The sequence below is a fragment of the Oryctolagus cuniculus genome, chromosome 19, assembly GCF_964237555.1.
Source record: "Oryctolagus cuniculus chromosome 19, mOryCun1.1, whole genome shotgun sequence".
Lineage (NCBI taxonomy): Eukaryota > Metazoa > Chordata > Mammalia > Lagomorpha > Leporidae > Oryctolagus > Oryctolagus cuniculus.
The window spans coordinates 50,107,180-50,127,006 of NC_091450.1; the positions used below are offsets into that span (position 1 = coordinate 50,107,180).

Sequence of the window (19,827 nt, forward strand, 5' to 3'; positions counted from 1 at the left end):
GCGCACGTACGCCGCCGCGCCGCGCCCGGCCTGGGCCGACAGGCCGCTGCTGGCCCGGCGCGCTCTGCGGCCCACGTGGGACGGCGGCGCGTAGGCCGCGCGCGCGCGCATGGCCGGCCGCGCGGACCCATTGTGTGCTGGCCCGGAGGCTGCGCCCCGCCCTCCGGTGCGCGCCGGTGCCCCCCACACCCCCGGGAGCCTCCGGCAGCGGCTGCCCGTCCGCGTCCGCCGGCGCGGGTGCTGTCCCCGGCCCGCTGCGCTTTCGCACCTCTTCCGGGTAACCCCCGAGTCCGAGCCACCTTGGCTGGAGCGGGGCGCTTGCTGGGACGGCTCGAGGGCGGAGGGCCAGGGCTGGTGGTGGGGGGGGGGGGTGCACCCTCGCCGAGCCCTGGGAGGGATGTGGGCGTCGGGGCCCCTGGCTTTGGCCCGGTGCCTTTGACGTCTGCACCAGGCTGAAGCCATGGGCCAGCAACTCTGGTTCTCCCACGTGGGGCGCGAGGACCGTCTTTTAAAGATTTATTTATTTTAAAGGCAGAGATACGGAGAAAGAAGGGAGAGAGAGACCCAAATGACTGCAATGGCCAAAGCCAGGAGCCTCCTCCAGGCTTCCCACGTGGGTAGCAGGGACCCAAGCACTTGGGCCATCCTCCATTGCCTTCCCAGATGCACCCACAGGGAGCTGGATCGGAAGTGAAGCTACCGGGATTCGCACCGGTGCCAACTCGATTCTCTGATCCACGGGACCCGGAGAGCTCCCATCTCTCAGTGCTGTGAAAACTGAAATAAGTGTTTGTAAAATTCCCGGCACGCCGGTCTGGAGCACCAGCAGGGTGCTGGCAGCCTTGTGGGGTGCATGCGTGGATCATTTCCAGATCTGCTCTACGGTCAAGGAGCCTCCTGGGTGGAGGGAGCGGGCTTTGAACTGTTAGCACCTGGCTAAGACACGGGCCAGGGGTTTCCTTTCTGCCTGCATGGTTCAAACTTGGCCCTTTCCTCCACATACCTGTCCCATCGCTCCGTGGGTGCATTGAATGAAAACCTCACTGTTTGTGCTCACACGTTTGTCGTCGGTCCGAAGTCGCTGAGACCAGAGGTGCAGGTTTTTGGCACAGTAGGGAAGATGCCACTCAGCACACCTGCGACCGTATCGAATGCCCGGGTTCCAGCTCTAGCGCCAGCTCTCTGCTAATGCACACTCTGGGAGGCAGCAGGCGATGGCTCATGCGCTTGGGTCCCTGCTGCCCACGTCGGAGACCCGGATGAGTTCCAGGCCCTTGGCTTCTGCCTGGCCCAGTCCAGGCTGTTGCAGGCTTTTGGGGGAGTCAGTAGATAAAAAGATTGCTCTCGCTCTCACCCTCTCTCTCTCTCTCTGCCTTTGCAGTACAATGAAAATAAATAAACTAATTCAAATGCAGCTGTTACTGGTTTAGGTCCTTACTGTACTTTTTATTGTTGTCTTACAGTGTACTAGTTACAGAAGGCTTTCGCTGTAGGACCGTATGTCGTGTGACAGTGGCACCAGGCTCACACACCTTGAGCTTTGTGCGGATGTCCTGAGATGTTGGCAGAGTGAAGTGGCCGTTGGACGCATTCTGTCATTAGGCTACATGTGACTGTTGTGTGACCTCAAGTGAGTTGCTCAGTCTCTCAGTTCTTTGCAAGATGGGAATAATGGTCACGGTGATACTCATTTTCAGTTTCTACAATCATTTGAAATACACTGTGTTGAGATGAAGATCAACCATTTGCATTTTTTTTTTTAAGATAATTTATTTGAAGGAGTTACAGAGAGGCAGAGAGAGAGAGAGAGATCTTCCATCCGCTGGTTCACTTCCCAGGTGGCCACAATGGCCAGGGCTGGGCCAGACCAGAGCCAGGAGCTTCTGGTCTCCCACATGGGTGCAGGAGCCTAAGCACTCGGGCCATCTTCCACCGCTTTCCTCAGCCGTTAGCAGGGAGCTGGATCAGAGGAGGAGCAGCCAGGACTCAAACCAGCTTCCATATGGGTTGCTGGCCCCACAGGTGGAGGCTTAACTTTCCACACCACAACAGCGGCCCCATCAACTTAATATTTTATGTATGGGGCCGGGTTGTGGCACAGCAGGTTAAGACTTCATCTGCAGTGCCGGCATCTCCTATGGGTCCTGTCTCAAGTCCCAGCTGCTCCACTTCTGATCCAGCTCCCTGCTATGCACCTAGGAAAGCAGATGGCCCAAGTCCTTGGGGTCCCCACATCCACGTGGGAGACCTGGATGCAGTTCCAGGTTCCTGGCTTCCGACTGGCCCAGCCCCAGCCGTTGTAGTCATTTGGGAGTGAACCAGCAGATAGAAGATGTCTCTCCCTTTCTTTCTGTAACTCTGCCTTTGAAATAAATAAATACATCTTAAAACATATTTATTCATTATTTATTTGAAAGAGTTACAGAAAGAGAGGCAGAGAGAGAGAGAAGTCTTCCATCTGCTGGTTCACTCCTTCAAATGGCCACAACAGCAGAGCTGGGCTGAACTGAAGCCAGGAACCAGGAGCTTCTTCTAGGTCTCCCATGTGGGTGGAGGGGTCCAAGGGCTTGGGCCATCTTCTATTGTTTTCCCAGGCCATAGCAGAGAGCTGAGTCGGAAGTGGAGGAACCGGGACTCAAACAGGTGCGCATATGGGATGCCGGCATTGCAGGCAGCGGCTTTGCCTACTATGCCACAATGCCGGTCCCAATGAAAAAACAATATTTTTTAAAAACAATATTTTCTTCTTCTACTAATCTGCTTGCAGCTCCCACATTCTCCCCTCCCCTATGATTTTTTTTAAATGTTTGTGTATTTCTTTGAAAGAGGGACCCAGAGCAAAACAGAGATCCTCCATTCACTGGCTCATTCCCCACATGCCTGAAACAGCTGGGGCTAGACCAGGAGAAGGCAAGAGCCAGGAACTCCATCTGGCTCTCCTGTGTGAGTGGCAGGGGCTTGAGTACTTAATGACAGTTCAAGTCCCAGCCGCTCCTCTTCCGATCCAGCTCTCTGCTACGGCCTGGGAGAGCAGTAGAAGATGGCCCAAGTTCTTGGGCCCCTGCACCCACGCGAGAGACCCGGGAGAAGCTCCTGGCTCCTGGCTTCAGATCAGCGCAGCTCCGGCCATTGGGGAGTGAACCAGCAGATGCAAGACCCCTCTCTCTCTGCCTCTCCTCTCTCTGTGTTACTCTGACTTTCAAATAAATAATTTAAAAAAATAAAATTATTTAATTTTCGTGAGTTTTCATTTACGTTTCAGAAGCCACGTGTGGGCAGCCAGCGTCCACACTGGACAGCATCACCCGTGGCCTCGGCAGGCGTGGGCACCTACGTTCCAGCCCAGCCCTTGCTGGGAAGTCCGTGGTCTGGGTGGTGGTTAGGTTGTTAGCACGTGGGTTGGCCCGGGTGCCACTAGACCCACAGTGCTGGACAGCTGGCCGGCTGGCGCCAAGGCTGGGCCACAGGGAGAGCCCCAGGGCTCTGCATTCATTGATTGGGGGCACAGGGCACCCAGTTGAGAAGGATCAGGGACACTTGGAGTGATGGGACCCCAGAGGGCGTTTCAGCCTTAAGAAAGGCAGAGACAGACAGATGGACAGAGGCTGCATCCACTGGTTCACTCCCCGAACGCCTCAAGTGGCCAGGTCGAAGCCAGGAGCTGGGAACTTGATCCAGGCCTCCCAGGCAGGGGGCAGGGATCTGAGGGTTTGAGCCATCATCATCATCCCTCCCACAGTGCGCATGTGCAGGAAACTGGACCTGGGAGCGTAGCCGGGACTCTGCTATGGAATGAGAGTATCCTTACTGGCATCTTAGCTGCTGTCTCACAAAGTCTATTTGTAACGCAAGCTCTGTGCACCCTGTGCAGGATTCCAAAGTCATGCGTGGGTTTATGGGAAAATGCCGGTTACCTCCACATGCTGGGCCCCAGGCCACCACATCCCTCTTGCCAAGGGCGGTGACCACCACTGGTGTCTGGAAGGCCACGTGATTCCTGCTGTCATTCCCCGCGGTGGGGGGGGTGCTGCCTGGGGGGGATCTCAGCGGGAGGGCCGTCACAGGGCTGCAGCGAGGGGCCCCGCCCCATGCTGTTAGCCGAAATCATCAGAGCATTTGGGAAACAGGCGGTCAGGAGGTCTGAGCGGACTGCTCTGATGTGGGTGAGCGGGGAGTCAAATCCCACCACCTGCCCTGCCGATTCAACATGGCTGAAGACTCGGCACACCCACTCCCCAAGGTGCAGCTAAGCCTTGCTTCCCATCATGCACCGGACACTGTGTGACACCTTCCTGCGGACTAAGTCGTGTGCTGCTCTCCCACCTCAAACCCTGCCCATTGAGCACCACCCCTTATCTTACAGAAGGGACGATCCCGGCCGGGGTGGGCACCACGTCTGAGTGTGCACTGTCTCTTCGCCTTTCAATAAGTCCTGTTTTTCTGCTCACCTCTCTGAGTCACCCAATTATACCCCTACGCATGAGAGGGGCGGGGGGAGTTCATTGTCATCCCGGAGGGTTCATTTTGTTCACAGAGCGAACTCAGGGGTCCCAGAAGTGAGGTTGGCCATGCTATTGACCAACTACCAACTACCAGCCTCCCGATGGCTCCAGCCTGGGGACTGGGATTTATTCCCGGCCAGTGTCTCCATAAACGCCTGGCATCGCATGGGTGACGCACTTCAGGCTGGGACACCCCTTGGATAAGGGGGTCACAGTATATGAGGCAGGATGTTGGACATTAGCCTATGTGTACGAGAGGCTGGAGTTCCGAAACATGGGACTTTTGTGTGGTTGAATGAGGGAAGAGAAGTAGAAACGAGCCTTGGAAGCAGACCAGCGTCTGCACCGGGGAGTCTGGCCATGTCCCACGACCGTGTTGGGTGGGCCCCAGCCATCTCCTGGGGGGCAGCTTGGGAAACTTCCCTGCCTTGCGCCAGGGAGGGCTTTTGATCTCAGTTACATGGTGCTGATAGGCTCCAGGGAGGAATGGCGCTAATTCCAGGCCTGGAAAGCCCTCCGCCCAGTAAGATCCCGGAGAGGGAGCAGACAGGAGAAAAAGGTGGGTCCCTCCCGTCTGTGGACACTCTGCTCTGAATGTCGACTGGGCTCTCAGTCCCTCATGGAGAGCCCCCGTGGACCACCACGGCAGGTGGGGTCTCCGCTGTGCTGACTGCTCCTCTCTGTCTGCCCTGAGAGGCCGTCCTTGTACCAGGGCGAGGACCTGCGATCCGGCCAGCCCTGGTCACATCAGGAGACTGGTAACTGTGGGGAGGGGCTGGCTGGTGGGGGGATAGGACGGGGGAGGGGGCACCTGGGAGAGTCGTGGAGGGTAGAGGTGGCTCTGTAGAGACACATCAGGAAGTGCCGGCTCTGAAGTCAACTCTCGTTCATGCATTATTTTTTTTTTTATAGGCAGAGTGGACAGTGAGAGAGAGACAGAGAGAAAGGTCTTCCTTTGCCGTTGGTTCACCCTCCAATGGCCGCCGCGGCCGTTGCGCTGCCACCGACGCACCGCACTGATCCGATGGCAGGAGCCAGGTACTTCTCCTGGTTTCCCATGGGGTGCAGGGCCCAAGCACCTGGGCCATCCTCCACTGCACTCCCTGGCCACAGCAGAGAGCTGGCCTGGAAGAGGGGCAACCGGGACAGAATCCGGCGCCCCGATTGGGACTAGAACCCGGTGTGCCGGCGCTGCAAGGCAGAGGATTAGCCTAGTGAGCCGCGGTGCCGGCCCTGTTCATGGATTATTGTATCTGATGCAGCAAGGCTTAGAATGCTATTTCTGTTCTTAAAAATGGAGCTGGCGTTGTGACGTCACCTGTGACACCAGCATCCCATATGGGTGCTGATTGGAGCCCCAGCTGCTCCGCTTCCAATCCAGCTCCCCTCTAATGCACCTGGGGAAAGCAAGGGAAGATGGCCCAAGTGCTTGGGCCTTTGCCACTCGTATGGGAGACCCAGATGTAGCTCCTGGCTCCTGGCTTAGGCCTGGCCCATTGCAGCCACCTGGAGAGTGAACCACTGGATGGAAGATCTCTGTGACTCTGACTTTCAAGTAAATGAATATATCTTTTTTTTTTTTTTTTTTTTTTGACAGGCAGAGTGGAGAGAGAGAGAGAGACAGAGAGAAAGGTCTTCCTTTTGTCGTTGGTTCACCCTCCAATGGCCGCCGCGGCTGGCGCGCTGTGGCCGGTGCACCGTGCTGATCCGAAGGCAGGAGCCAGGTGCTTCTCCTGGTCTCCCATGGGGTGCAGGGCCCAAGCACCTGGGCCATCCTCCACTGCACTCCCGGGCCACAGCAGAGAGCTTGCCTGGAAGAAGGGCAACCGGGACAGAATCCGGCGCCCCGACCGGGACTAGAACCCGGTGTGTTGGCGCCGCAAGGCGGAGGATTAGCCTAGTGAGCCACGGCGCCGGCTTGAATATATCTTTAATAATAAAAAATGTACTTGACAAGCAGTGCTGGTTCACTCCTCAAACGCCTAAGGTGGATGGGTTGCGGCAGGCGAGGCCAGGCAGAAGGCCTGGGGTCTCGTTCCGGAAGAACCCAACCACCTGAGGCATCACTGCTGCCTCCCAGGGTCTGCTTTAGCCGGCAGCTGGCATTGGGAGCAAAGCCAGGACATGGACCCACACGCTGTAGTATCGGACATCCTAACAGGTGTGTAACCCCTCCGCTAAACACCTACCCTTGGTCCAATGGGATTGAGATCAAAGTTGTCAAAAGACAAAGCAGTTTAGAGGTCTTGGTTGGTTTTGTGATTCTAGGACCAGGCAGCACTTAATTCCCTAAAACAAAATGAGCGTTCTAGTGGGCTGAGAAGAAGAGGTTGGTTTTAGAAGTAGATAGGTTGATGCAGAAACAAAGGGTGATTGGGCATTTCAAAGGGACATTCCTTGTAAGGGGGACGGGGACAGCAATAGAACAATATTGATGGGGCTGTCATAAGCCTCTGCTTGAGACTCTGGCATCCCATACGGGAGCTTGTTCAAGTCCCAGGTGCTCTGCTTCTGATCCAGCTCCCTGCTGATGCACCTGGGAAAGCAGCAGCACATGGCCCAAGTACTCAGGCACCTGCTACACCACAGCACCAGCCAGCCCTAAAAAAAAAAAAAAAAAAAAAAAAACTTGTGCCAAGACAAACTCACCTTTCTTTATTTTATTTGAAAGGCAGAGAGACAGAAATGGTCCATTTGCTGGTTCAACTCCCCAGATACCCCCAACAATGGAGGCTGGGCCAGGCTGAAGCCAGGAGGAACTGGCAATTCCATCCGGGTCTCCCAGCAGGAGGCAAGGACCCAAGCACTTGAGCCATCTAGGGCGGGCACTAGTAGGAACCTACCATCAGGAGTGGAGCTGGGACTTGAACCCAGGCACTCTGATGTGAGATGCAGACATCCCAATGCCCTAATTGTGGTGCCCAACAACCCACAATCCCATTTCCCATTGTCCCAGTACCCAGGCATTTGTATTTGAATTGTGCTTGCTTTTCCCATTGGACGGGCTCAGAGGTTGCCAAAATGAGCCACGTTAAACAGCCACTGTCCAGGGTGATACAAAATCCAGCAAATTCATATAAAAGGTGCCCCAGTGGAATAATCTCTGAACTTTTTTTTTCTTTTCTTAAACATTTCTTTCTAGTCAAAAGCTAGGACCAAAAAGCCGGGCAGGATTGAAGGGGGTTGAGAGTGGAGGATTTGTGAAAGGCTCTGAACTCAAGGCTGGGAGAGGACCCAACAGAGCACAGGGCTGGGCTGCAGGAGGATCCTGGTGCCCAGCCCCCACTTTAAGTCTTTCTTTCTGGTGGCTGGCATTGTGGTGCAGCAGGTTAAGCTGCTGCCCGCGGCACTGGCATCCCATATGAGCACGGACTCCAGTCCCAGCTGCTCCACTTCTGATCCAGCTCCCTGCTAATACACCTGGGAAAGCAGCAGAAGATGATCCAAAAGCTTGGGCCCCTACACCTACGTGGGAGACCCGGATGGAGCTGCAGCCACCTGGGGCGTGAACCAACAGATGCAAGATCTCTCTGGCTCTCCTCTCTCTGTGACTCTGCCTTTCAAATAAATAAGTTCTTTTAAAAAAAAAAAAAAGTTGCTTTTTGGCACTGGACTTCTGCTCTGGTAGCTCAAGTTCCCCCCTCCAAGGGGAAAGTTCACACATTGGTGTGAAGAGGGCGCCAGGGAGTTGGGGCAAAACTGGGAGTGTGCACGGAGATGATCAGAAACAGCAAGGGGCTGCCTGGAGGTGCAGCCCCTCCCCAGGGTCCTTCAGGGGCCATCGCTGTCAACCCAGACGCAGAAACTGGGGAAGCAAAAAAGACTTTAGCTGGGGTCTTAGGAATTGCAGTGCGTGAGCCGCAGTTAGATGGTCTCGGATTCAGTGTTCGCAGAGGGCGCGAAGAGTGGGAGCGTCCACAGGCCACTGGATGTTGAGGAAGAGGGGCTGGGACCCATAGAAGATAAAGACGGTATACAGAGAACAGAAGCAAAGCAAGAGTGAGACCACCTTCGATCGGTATCTTGAGGCAGCAGGTGCAATGCGAGTGTCAAGTCGCCTGGTCGTGCGAGATGCCCTTAGCCAATGGGTGGGGCGGAGGTGGCAAAGTCCAGGCCGGATCGCCGCCGCCTGCCCCTGGCGCTTCCGCAGAGCTCTCTCGCTGTTGCCTACCTTTAATTTGCAAATTCCTGAGCTGCCGCGGACAGGGGCTGGAGTGATGGCCATCTGTATTTAGAAAACCTGGTGACTCTGGGGCTGCAGGTCTCGCCGCATTTGGTCTCGGAAGTCAACGTCTGGTGCTGCGCCCCTGGCCAGCCCCATTCCCATCCTGCGTCCCCCGTCTCCCACGAGGGTGCTGGCCTCCCACTAGCCTTCTCCTACTCCCCAGTCCTTTGTCACCTGCCATTGTACGCGCTGCCCCCAATTCCCAGAATACCCTTCTCCCTTTCCCGTCCATTGGCTGACGAGGTAAAGGTCTCGCTGCGCGTGGATCATCTTTGCTGCCGTGTGGTGTGCACCGGAATCTCTCCTACACCCGGGAGAGGCCAGCCTTCCCGGCGCAGCAAGCAACCTGCTGCCCCTCAGTTAACCAGATGGCTGGTTCTTCCCAGCAAAATGTGCGCGACTACCCAAGGAGGCCGCTGATTGGCTCTCCTTGGGTCACGTGGGCACTGCCTGCACCAATCAGCGCGCCCAGGGGGCGGACACTGGAATCTGCCACGCCTGGGTCCTGTAATACACTACATGTTGATTGGTATATTACATGATGGGATGGAACAGGAGAGCTGGCAGTTTCCCAAGAGAAACAGAGATTCTAGGAAGATAAAAACCAATAAAACCAATAGGTACTTGGCCTTAAAGATGGCATTTGGTGTAGCCTGAGAGCCATAGTTCACTGTGGTCTCAAAAAGAGCTTGCAGACATCTAGAAATTCTAAAACGTTCTTGTGAAGCCTTCCCTCCCTCCCTTCTAAGAATGCATACCCCAGAAGGCAACAGGTGATGGCTCAAGGACTTGGGTCCCTGCCTCCACATTGCAGACTGGGATGGAGTTCCTTGCTCAAGACTTCCGCCTTGCCCAGACCTGGCTGTTGTGGACATTTGTGGAGTGATCCAGCAGGTAGAAGATCTCTCTGTGTTTTTGAATAAATAAAAATCCATTAATTTTTTTTTTTCAAAAGAAGCACTTGTTCCATGGGGTCTCCGGAAGCTTAGTGCCCCCTCCCCCATTGGATGCCCCTGAGGGCCCCTAGGGAGGGTCCAGCTCCACTTTGTCCCTTGCCACCTCTTGCTTTGCTCTACTGCTTTGGACAAGCATCCTTGTTCCTTGATTTTGCTTCAGTTTTCTCTGTCCTGTTCATCCCCAGATGTAGATCCTCCCAGTCTACACAGCACGGCTCACATAAAACACTCTGCCCTGGGTAGCCAACTCTAATGCTTAAGGTTGAACTAAAACTGAGATGGAGAAATAGGAAGACAGGTGTCAGGTACCAGAATCCTAGGGCCCACCCAGGGACCTCCCCTTGGCCCTGTCCTGCCGTGGGTTGGTCCTCATTTAGGTGAGCCCCTCTTTGCTTAATCTCCTTCCTCCCTGTGGACCCCGCGCTCTCCCAGGGGGAAATCGTTGTCAAAAGCAAACAAGCAAACTAACGCCTCCACCACCAAGCTCTCTGAAGAGCAGGAAACCACCCTCTGCCGGCCCCATGGTCTCCCCAGTAATGGGCCTGCTGGCTTTAAAAAGTCAGAGACAGAATGGTGGGAACCATGTTTTGGAGTTTGAGAGAATGAACAGACAAGACAAGCAAACAGCCCTTGTGCCTTGAAGGGAGCCTGGTTTGGCAATCAAAACAACAGAATAGCTATAAACTTTTTTTTTGAGGCGATTAGGGAAGCTTGAGTGTAGACTAGATATTGGGTAATATTATGAATTATAACAATTTCTAGTTTACTTTTGTATTTGAGAGAGCAAACTCCTATCTGCTGGCTCACTCCTCAGATGCCCACAGAGCCAGGGGCTGGGTTGAGGGATCAAAGCCAGTAGCTGGGAACTCAACCCAGGTCTCCCAAGTGGGTGGTAGGGAGCAGCTATTATTTGAGTCATGGCTGCTGGAGCCGGAGCTGGGAATTGTACCAGGCACGCGGACGTGGGCTGCTAGGGGACACATCTGACTGCTGTGTCTAGTTCCCTGAGTCTCCGGGCTGACGCTGTGGTTGGTGCAGCAGGTTGCATTACCAAGAAGCCGAATCAGAAACTGAGTGACCGGGGATGCCCGCCGAGCGAGCTGGTTCACTCCCCAAGCAGCCGGGGCTGAGCCGGCTCAGTCAAGAGCAGGGTCTTAATCTCAAATGCTTTGAGGGTCAAAGCTGCCGGCGGGAGGAGCGCTGAGCCCCTCCTGAAGCAAACAGCAGCCCTTTGGGACACCAGTTGTTCCCCTCGCAAAGATGGAAGTGCCCATGGGTCCAGCGAATTTCTCAAGCGAAGTCAGAATCCTTTCTCTGTAGTTTAGAGTTGTGTAAAGACAAAATCACAACAAGCCAAGATTTGGACACTGATTCTAGAACCAACCAGCAGCAAGGAACAAGAAAGTGACGCAACACCCAACTCCACCGTGCGGCCAGGTCATATTTATAGCCAGGGAAGCGGAAGTGACGGACAGAGAGCGGAAGTGAGGTAAGCGATGGTCTGATTGGTTACACCGGGTCAAATGGCCGCTTGTGATTGGCTGAGACTCGGGGGGCCGGTTCTAATAAGTCACTCCTTGTTTCTACATCAAGTTAGGTTACAGTTCACTGTGCAGAAACCTTGAAGCCAAAATGAAAGTGTACGGAGGGTGCTTTGGACCGCACCTACCATACTGGTGGCTTATTTCAAAGCAAAGCAAAGCATAACCCTGTGGAAGGCCGACGAAGCGCGCCTGAAGCCTGGGCCTGAGGCAGGCAGTGACGTAATAATGCAGGGGCAGCGAGGGCAGCGGACCTCAGGCCGCTGGGCAGCCTGTGGGACCTGTGACCCTGCAAGTTGAGAAGGAGGGAGGGCAGAGTCCAGGGCAGCTCCCTGGTGTCTGGTGTGGGCTACAGGATGGGTACAGAGGACACGCAGGCGTCCAGGCCGCGAAGGAGGAGCAGGATGCTGGGCAGTACCTGCCCGGGGACCTGGCCACGGCTCCGCGGAGTTGTGACGTTCCCCGGGGTGTCCTGCTGGAGGTTCACGGGGCGGGAGAGGGCGGAGGGCAGACTGTGGGTGGTGGTGGTGGGTTGGGACGCGGAGGGAAGCCAAGGCCATTGCGGTTCGGTGAGTCAAGGCGTCTCAACTTTGTGTCTCATCCCACATGGGTAAACAGGTGGGGCCTAATACAGAACCCCGAGGCCTCCTCTAGGGCCTGCCCTCCAGTCCAGCTGACCCAGTTGTGGGGCCAGTGGAACTGGGCCAACCCAGATCCTTCTGTCCTGACCTCCATCTGGGACCTTAGAGACCCAAGTCGGGGCTGGAATGCAGGCGTCGCTGCCCTGGGCTTTGTGAAGTGAGCCCGCGGCTGTTGGCCGCTGCTCCTTCCTGGCTAAGGGAAGGGATAATGACCTTGATTGAGCTGTGCGCTGTCACGTCTGTCTATTAGATCACAATGTTATCCCCCTTTTGCACTTGTAAAGTGTTTGCTGGCCAAGAGGTTCTCAGAAAATAAAGTGAAAACCAAAAGCAAATGATGGGTTTAGTTAGGAAATGTCAGAAGCAGGGCGGTGCTGGGACGCAGGGGGTTACACTGTTGCCTGCAGCACTGGCATCCCACATGGACGCTGGTTCCGGTCCTGACTGCTCCACTTTTGACCCAGCCCCCTGCTGGTGTGCCTGGGAAAGCAGTGGAAGATGGCGCTAGTGCTTGGGCTTCTGCACCCATGGGGGAGACCCAGATAAAGCTGCTGGCTCCTGGGTTCAGCCTGGCCCAACCCTGACTGTTGCGGCTGTTTGAGGAGTGAACCAGTGGATGGAAGAGCTTGCTCACTCTCAAAAACTCTGCCTTTCAGTAAATAAATATTTTTAAGACTTATTTTTTATTTATTTGGAAGACAAAGAGTTACAGAGACACAGAGGCAGAAAGACAGGTCTTCTATCCGCTGGTTCACTCCCCAAATGGCTGCAACGGCCAGAGCTGATCCAGGAGCCAGCAGCTTCATCCGGGTCACTCATGTGGTGGCAGAAGTCCAAGCACTTGGGCTACCCTCTGCTGTTTTCCCAGGCCGTTAGCAGGGCGCTGAACCGGAAGTGAAGCTGCCAGGACACGAACTGGAGCTCGTACGGGATGCTGGCTTCGCAGCAGCGGCTCAACCCGCTACTCCACAGCACTGGCCCTGACGCAGATAACAATGTGGCTGAAGTGGACATCCCCCATACGCCCTCAGCAAGTGGATTTAATACCAGGTTGATGCAGTGAGAGCATTAGCGAACTGGAAGACAGGTTTGAGGAAGCAGAGCTGGAATGATGACCGTGAAGTTAGGAGACACAGACGGTAGAGCAAGCATACTCAACACTTGTCGAAGTTTCCAGAAGAATACAGAGAGGATGGGACAGGTAATATTTGAATAGGCAATGACAAAGAATTTTCCAAAACTATTGGGTCTTGAGTCTAAAAAAACTGAACACTAAGAATCCTAAGCAGAGGGACTGGCACTGTGGCATAGCGGGTTAAAGCTCCGGCCTGCAGTGCCGGCATCCCACATGGGCGCCGGTTCGAGTCCCGGCTGCTCCACTTCCCATCCAGCTCTCTCCTATGGTCTGGGAAAGCAGTAGAAGACGGCCCAAGTGCTTGGGCCCCTGCACCCACGTGGGAGAGGCAGATGGAGTTCTGGGCTCCTGTCTTTGGCCAGGGTGGCCATTTGGGGAGTGAACCAAGGGATGGAAGATCTCTGTCCCTCCCTCCTTCTCTATTCTACCTACCAAATAAATACATAATGAATAAATAAGTAAACCTTTTAACAAAGAACAGAACATGTATACTCCATAGAAGTGCCTGTAAAACAAGCGCCAGTGGGATGTTTTACATCCCGAGCCGCTGGGTGCACCTGCAGTCCAAGAGTGAGGCTGAGCAAAGTGTCCATCCCCCATGCATCAGTCCCGCTTCCCTTAGGGCCCGACCTGGCTGGGCTCAGCTCTCCCCCACTGCTGTCCTCGGGATTTTTTTTCCTCCTCTTTGAATCTGCACACAAAACGGCCAGTGTAACATCTTCCAACCCAGAGGCCAAGAGCACATTTCTGGGTCGCCATCGATTAAATGCCCAACTGCAGATCTGATGGTTTCAGTAAAAATAAGGACAATGGTGGTGGCAGTGTCCGTAGAAAAGCGACAACAGAGATGGGTGGGAAATGCCAGGACACACTCTCACCCCACCCTCCGAAAGCTGGCAGTGCATGTACCTGTGTCTGTTACGTACAAGACTCAGCTGCATACTGCATGCACTTTATGATTATTGTTTTTTGCAGTAGGTATGAATGGATTTGTAGGGCAGAGAGAAAGAGCAGTTACATTCTCATTCACTCCCCAAACGTCCACCCAGCCAGGCCTGGGGAGCCAGGAGCTGGGAACCCCCATCTGGGTCTCCCCCGTGGGTGACAGGAACCCAGATACCTGAGCCATCAGCTGCTGCCTCCCAGCATGCACAGCAGCAGGGAGCTGGAGCCAGGAGCCGCGCCGGGATTCAAACCCAGGCCACTCTGACACAGGGTGCGGGCGCCCCAAGTGGCATCTTTTTTTTTTTTTTTTTTTTTTTTGACAGGTAGAGTCATAGAGAGAAACAGAGAGAAAGGTTTTCCTTCCATTGGTTCACTCCCCATATGGCTGCTACGGCTGGCACTGTGCCTAACTGAAGCCAGGAGCCAGGTGCTTCCTCCTGGTCTCCCATGCAGGTGCAGGGCCCAAGCACTTGGGCCATCCTCCACTGCCTTCCCGGGCCACAGCAGAGAGCTGGCCTGGAAGAGGGGCAACCAGGACAGAATCCGGCGCCCATATGGGATGCTGGCGCCGCAGGTGGAGGATTAACCCAGTGAGCCATGGCGCCAGCCCCTTCAAGCGGCATCTTTTAACTGCCGTGCCAAATGCCCGCCCCAGCTAGGCACACGTCAAAATAAGAAAGAAGGAGACTGAGTGGTGAGAACGGATGGGACGGAGCTTCCAGACCAGAGCAGTCGCCACAGGGAGTGCCCGCGACGTGGCCATCACCAGTATTTACCAGTACTGGAAAAATACTCTTGACTTGGTACTGGCAGATCTGAGCTTCTGCAGGTAGAATTTGAAGCATTTTACCAAGAAGTTTTGGACCCACCCCAGAAGGAAACAGAGCATGGATTGCCCTGGCTGTGACCACTCAGCAGCTTGCGAGAGAAATTCACTCTAAAGGAAGGAAATTGTATAATTTTTCAGAACCGTATGAATTTGTACGAGACATCTGGCTCTGCTATGAAGTCTCCCGAAAAGCCCTGGACATTTGATTTTGTCTTTAAATGGTATTTTTGCCGTAGAAACGACCATTAGAGTAATTTATGACCCCAACGAAAACATAGCTCGATTGTATTACAGAGCACCGTCTCGGCTTGCCAAAATTTTATGATTTGGAAAAGGTAATGCCTTCTTTAGATGTGTGCTTCCAGAAACCTTTCTGATTTATAAGGCCGGGTTGTAGGCTGATAATATCCACTGAAAAATAAGTACTTCCGTCTCCAGGCCCTCTGAGCCCCAACAGAGGGGGCGGCTGCTCATGTCTCCACAGCGTGCGTGTGCCTAGTGCTTGGAATCGTCACGTGTCAGTCACACTTCTATAATGGCTAAGGCACGTGAGGTTAGATTTTGCTAATGTAATTCCGTTTTGAAGTAACTGTGTCCACAAAGTATTCTTGTTAAAGGAGACTTGTACGTTATTTGACTTATGACTCAACTCCAGCATAATAAATCCCAGGTACTAAATGCTTTTAATACTACAGCGCCACAGGGCGGCGGGGTGGGGGTGGGGAACCTGCACAAACCACTGACTGCACACAGAGGTTTCTCTTTATAGGGAAATACTTAATTCTGATATTTGAAGGCTAGGTACCATCTCTTTTTTTAAATTAATTTATTTGAAAGGCAGAGTTACAGAGAGAGAGGGGGAGACAGAGAGAGAAAGAGAGAGAGAGAGAGAGAGAGAGAGAGAGAAGAGAGGTCTTCCATCTGCTGGTTCGCCCCCCAAATGGCCACAACAGCTGGGCCAGGCCGAAGCCAGGAGCCAGGAGTTTCATCCAGGTCTCCCATGCACGTGCAGGGGCCCAAGGACTTGGATCATCTTCCGCTGCTTGCCTAGGTGCATTAGCAGAGAGCTGGTTGGGAAATGGAGCGGCCGGGACTCAAACCGGGGCCTGTATGGGAGGCCATGGTTTAACCCTCTATGCTACAGTGCCGGCCCCTTGGTGCTATTTTATAATGCTTAATGTAAGTGACCAACTTGCCAGGTTTCCTATAAAAGTGGAAGCTACTATAAGCATGGCAGCCATAGAAATGATGTACTGAGCAACCTGGACATTAGTATTTTTATAACTATTTGAAATGTTGTCTGGCCGGCGCCGCGGCTCAATAGGCTAATCCTCTGCCTGCGGCGCCGGCACCCCGAGTTCTAGTCCTGGTCAGGGCACCGGATTCTGTCCCGGCTGCCCCTCTTCCTGTCCAGCTCTCTGCTGTGGCCCAGGAGGGCAGTGGAGGATGGCCCAAGTCCTTGGGCCCTGCACCCACATGGAAGACCAAGAAGCACCTGGCTCCTGGCTTCGGATCAGCACGGTGCACTGGCCGCAGCACGCTGGCCGCAGCGGCCATTGTGGGATGAACCAACAGAAAAAGGAAGACCTTTCTCTCTGTCTCTCTCTCTCACTGTCCACTCTGCCTGTCCAAAAAAAAAAAAAAAAAAAAAATTGTTGTCTACAACGCTCACATGATTGTCTCAGGAGGTGAAGAAAAAGCACCGGCCAAGATTCAGCCACACTGTCACGACAGGAGGGCCGGCGCCGCGGCTCACTAGGCTAATCCTCCGCCTAGCGGCGCCGGCACACCGGGTTCTAGTCCCCGTCGGGGCTCCGGATTCTGTCCCGGTTGCCCCTCTTCCAGGCCAGCCCTCTGCTGTGGCCCGGGAAGGCAGTGGAGGATGGCCCAGGTGCTTGGGCCCTGCACCCCATGGGAGACCAGGAAAAGCACCTGGATCCTGGCTCCTGCCATCGGATCAGCGCAGTGCGCCGGCCGTAGCGCGGCGGCCATTGGAGGGTGAACCAACGGCAAAGGAAGACCTTTTTCTCCGTCTCTCTCTCTCACTGTCCACTCTGCCTGTCAAAAAAAAAAAAAAAAAAAAAAAAAAAAAACACTGTCACGACAGGAACCAACCAACAAGGGACAGCTGGGAGCGGCCTCAGGCTGACGGAGGACAGGACGTTGTGGGGGAAGACGGGAAGACTGAACATTTATTTCCCCGAAGGTCAGAAAAAGTGCGAGGTGGGCGGGCCTGTGGCACAGTGGGTGTACCTGCTGTGCTGCTCGGGCTCCTCTGGGCTTTGGATCCAGCTCCCTGCTAAATGTGCCTGGGAGATGATGTCCTGAGTGCTTGGGCCCCTGCCACCCACGTGGGAGACCCAGAAGAAGCTCCTGGCTCCTGGCTTCCGATCAGCCCAGCTCTGGCCAATCTGGGGAGTGAACCAGCAGATAGAATTCTGTTTCTTAAAATAAATAAATAAATAAATAAATAAATAAATAAATAAATAAATAAAAATAAAGATGGCTCTCCCAAGAGCTTGCCGCCAGACACACAGATGCCAGCACAAATCCCGAAGGGTTCGGGCATCACAGAGTATGCGCCAGGAGTTCTCCAACAGATGCTGGGCTTTGCCTGCCGATGGGCCACCACGGTTCCAGACGAGGTAGAACTTTGTTGGAGCCACCACGCTAAGCTACTGTGGTCGTGGACGATGTATGACTGGCAATCCAGCATCCTGCCAGCCAGTCCTTTTCTTCTCCTCCCCCAAGAGAGTTTTCTTTTCTTTTTTTTTTTTTTTTTTTTTTTTTTTTGACAGGCAGAGTGGACAGTGAGAGAGAGAGACAGAGAGAGAAAGGTCTTCCTTTGCCGTTGGTTCACCCTCCAATGGCCGCCGCTGCAGCCGGCGCACCGCGCTGATCCGATGGCAGGAGCCAGGATCCAGGTGCTTTTCCTGGTCTCCCATGGGGTGCAGGGCCCAAGCACCTGGGCCATCCTCCACTGCACTCCCTGGCCATAGCAGAGAGCTGGCCTGGAAGAGGGGCAACCGGGACAGAATCCGGCGCCCCAACCGGGACTAGAACCCGGTGTGCCGGCGCCGCAAGGTGGAGGATTAGCCTATTGAGCCACGGCGCCGGCCCTTCTTTCTTTCTTTTTTTAATCAGATCTTGCAAGGCAAAGAAATCAACCCGCTTTGCGTCGGCCAAGCCATATTTGGTTCCTGGATTGCCACCGACAGATAGCACTTCACAGCTCCAAATGCCAGGCTGAAGTTGTCACACAAAAAGGCACTGACTTCTGCACACCAGTGGTCCCACGGTCAAGTGTTGGGTCAGAGACCAGCAGACCGAGTACCCACACTGGGCACCACAACTGCACAAACCACGGGTGTTTCAACCGCAGCAGCTACTCCGGTGCTCCTCCCGCGACACAGGTTCACAGTACAGATGCCTGCCTCGCAGCCACCTGCTGCAAAAGCATCCATTCCTGCTATGCCAGAATGTTCGGAACGTTCAGAAGAATCGTCATTAACTGGGTCCCAAAACATGCTTATGGCTACTCATACGGTGTCTTCACAAAATCCTGTCAATGCACCAGACACACTGGAAATGTGAAGATGATGATGACGATGTGTTATCTAACTTCATGTATGTAACGTGGATACTTGGTCTTATTTTTTTTAAGGATTTATTTGAAAGAGTCATAGAGAGAGGCAGAGACACAGAGAGGTCTTCCATCCGCTGGTTCAGTCCCCAATTGGCCGCAATGGCCGGAGCTGCGCTGATCCGAAGCCAGGAGCCAGGAGCTTCTTCTGTGTCTCCCACGTGGGTGCAGGGGCCCAAGGACTTGGGCCATCTCCTACTGCTTTCCCAGGCCATAGCAGAGCTGGATCGGAAGTGGAGCAGCCAGGACTTGAATTGGCACCCATATGGGATGCCGGCGCTGCAGGCTGGGGCTTTAACCTGCTGCGCCACAGCGCTGGCCCCCCACATACTTGGTCTTGAATCCAGTATGTACTGAAATTTAATGAGTGTGATGTTCTCAAGTTGTGTTGGAGAAAACTTATATAGTATTTCATAAGTAAATAGAGTTTTCAACTGAAATGGTGGATTTTCTTTAATAGGATTAGTAATGGGTTTTCATCAGCCTGTAAGTATAAAAAGAAATGTTGTTTATTCATTAAAAAAAAAAAAAGGAAACACGTGTCCTTACAGAGATGTGTGATACCCCAAACAAAACCAGAAACAACCAAAATCTGCAGCAGCAGCAGCAGAGTGCATACAGCAGGATAGGCATCAGCACTAAATAGAGAACCTGAGGCCGGCGCTGTGGCATGGTGGTTAAGGTGCCACCTGAGAAGCCAGCATCCCACATACGTGCAGGTTCGAGTCCCAGCTGCTCCACTTCCGATCCAGCTCCCTGCTAGGGCCCCTGGGAAAGCAGCAGAAGATGGCCCAAGTGCTTGGGCCGCTGCCACTCACGTGGGAGACCTGGATGGAGTTCTGGCTTCCAGCTGTGGCAGCTCTTTGAGAGAGTGAACCCAAGGATGGAAGATCCCTCTCTGTAACTCTGCCTTTCAGATAAATAAATAAATTGGTAGGAAAAAAATAATGCATAGGCCGATGAATGTCACAAGGCTATTTCTGACAGGCAAATTGAGAGCATTCGCTAAAGTCTTCTGCATTGTCGAGGGAAGGCTAGAAACATACCACGTTGTCCTCATTTTTAGCTGCCACTCAAAATGAGTCTTTTATGATACCCAAAGCCATGTCCTTTTAACTATTACAAATAATCCATGCAAGCCTGCATTCTGCTGATCATATTTAATGTGTTGCCCTTATAATAATATTGAATTTGATGTCTGTGTTTTCTGAAATGCATAAATAATTAAGGCTCTTTTTTGTTAAACCAGAAAAAGACTGTTGGCACTTTCTTCTTTTCTCCAGCTGTACATAGTACATTTAATTCCAAGTATATTTTATTTATTCTTTTTTTCTGTTTATTTATTTGAAAGGTAGAGTTACAGAGACAGAGAGGGAGAGACACACACAGAGAGAGATCTTCTACGTGCTG

At 53.6% G+C, this 19,827-nt stretch overlaps 1 long non-coding RNA gene across 2 annotated transcripts; it reads left to right on the forward strand.

Moving 5' to 3' along the window:
- The first annotated feature begins 19 nt into the window (after positions 1–19).
- LOC103345300 (uncharacterized) lies at positions 20–3,226 on the forward strand. Of its 2 annotated transcripts, none has more exons than XR_007915427.2 (3): positions 20–277; positions 1,464–1,630; positions 2,418–3,226. It is a non-coding gene; the product is annotated as an uncharacterized lncRNA (long non-coding RNA). The 2 variants fall into 2 exon arrangements; XR_515247.4 differs by having other exon boundaries at positions 21–277; positions 3,009–3,226.
- Positions 3,227–19,827: the final 16,601 nt, after the last annotated feature.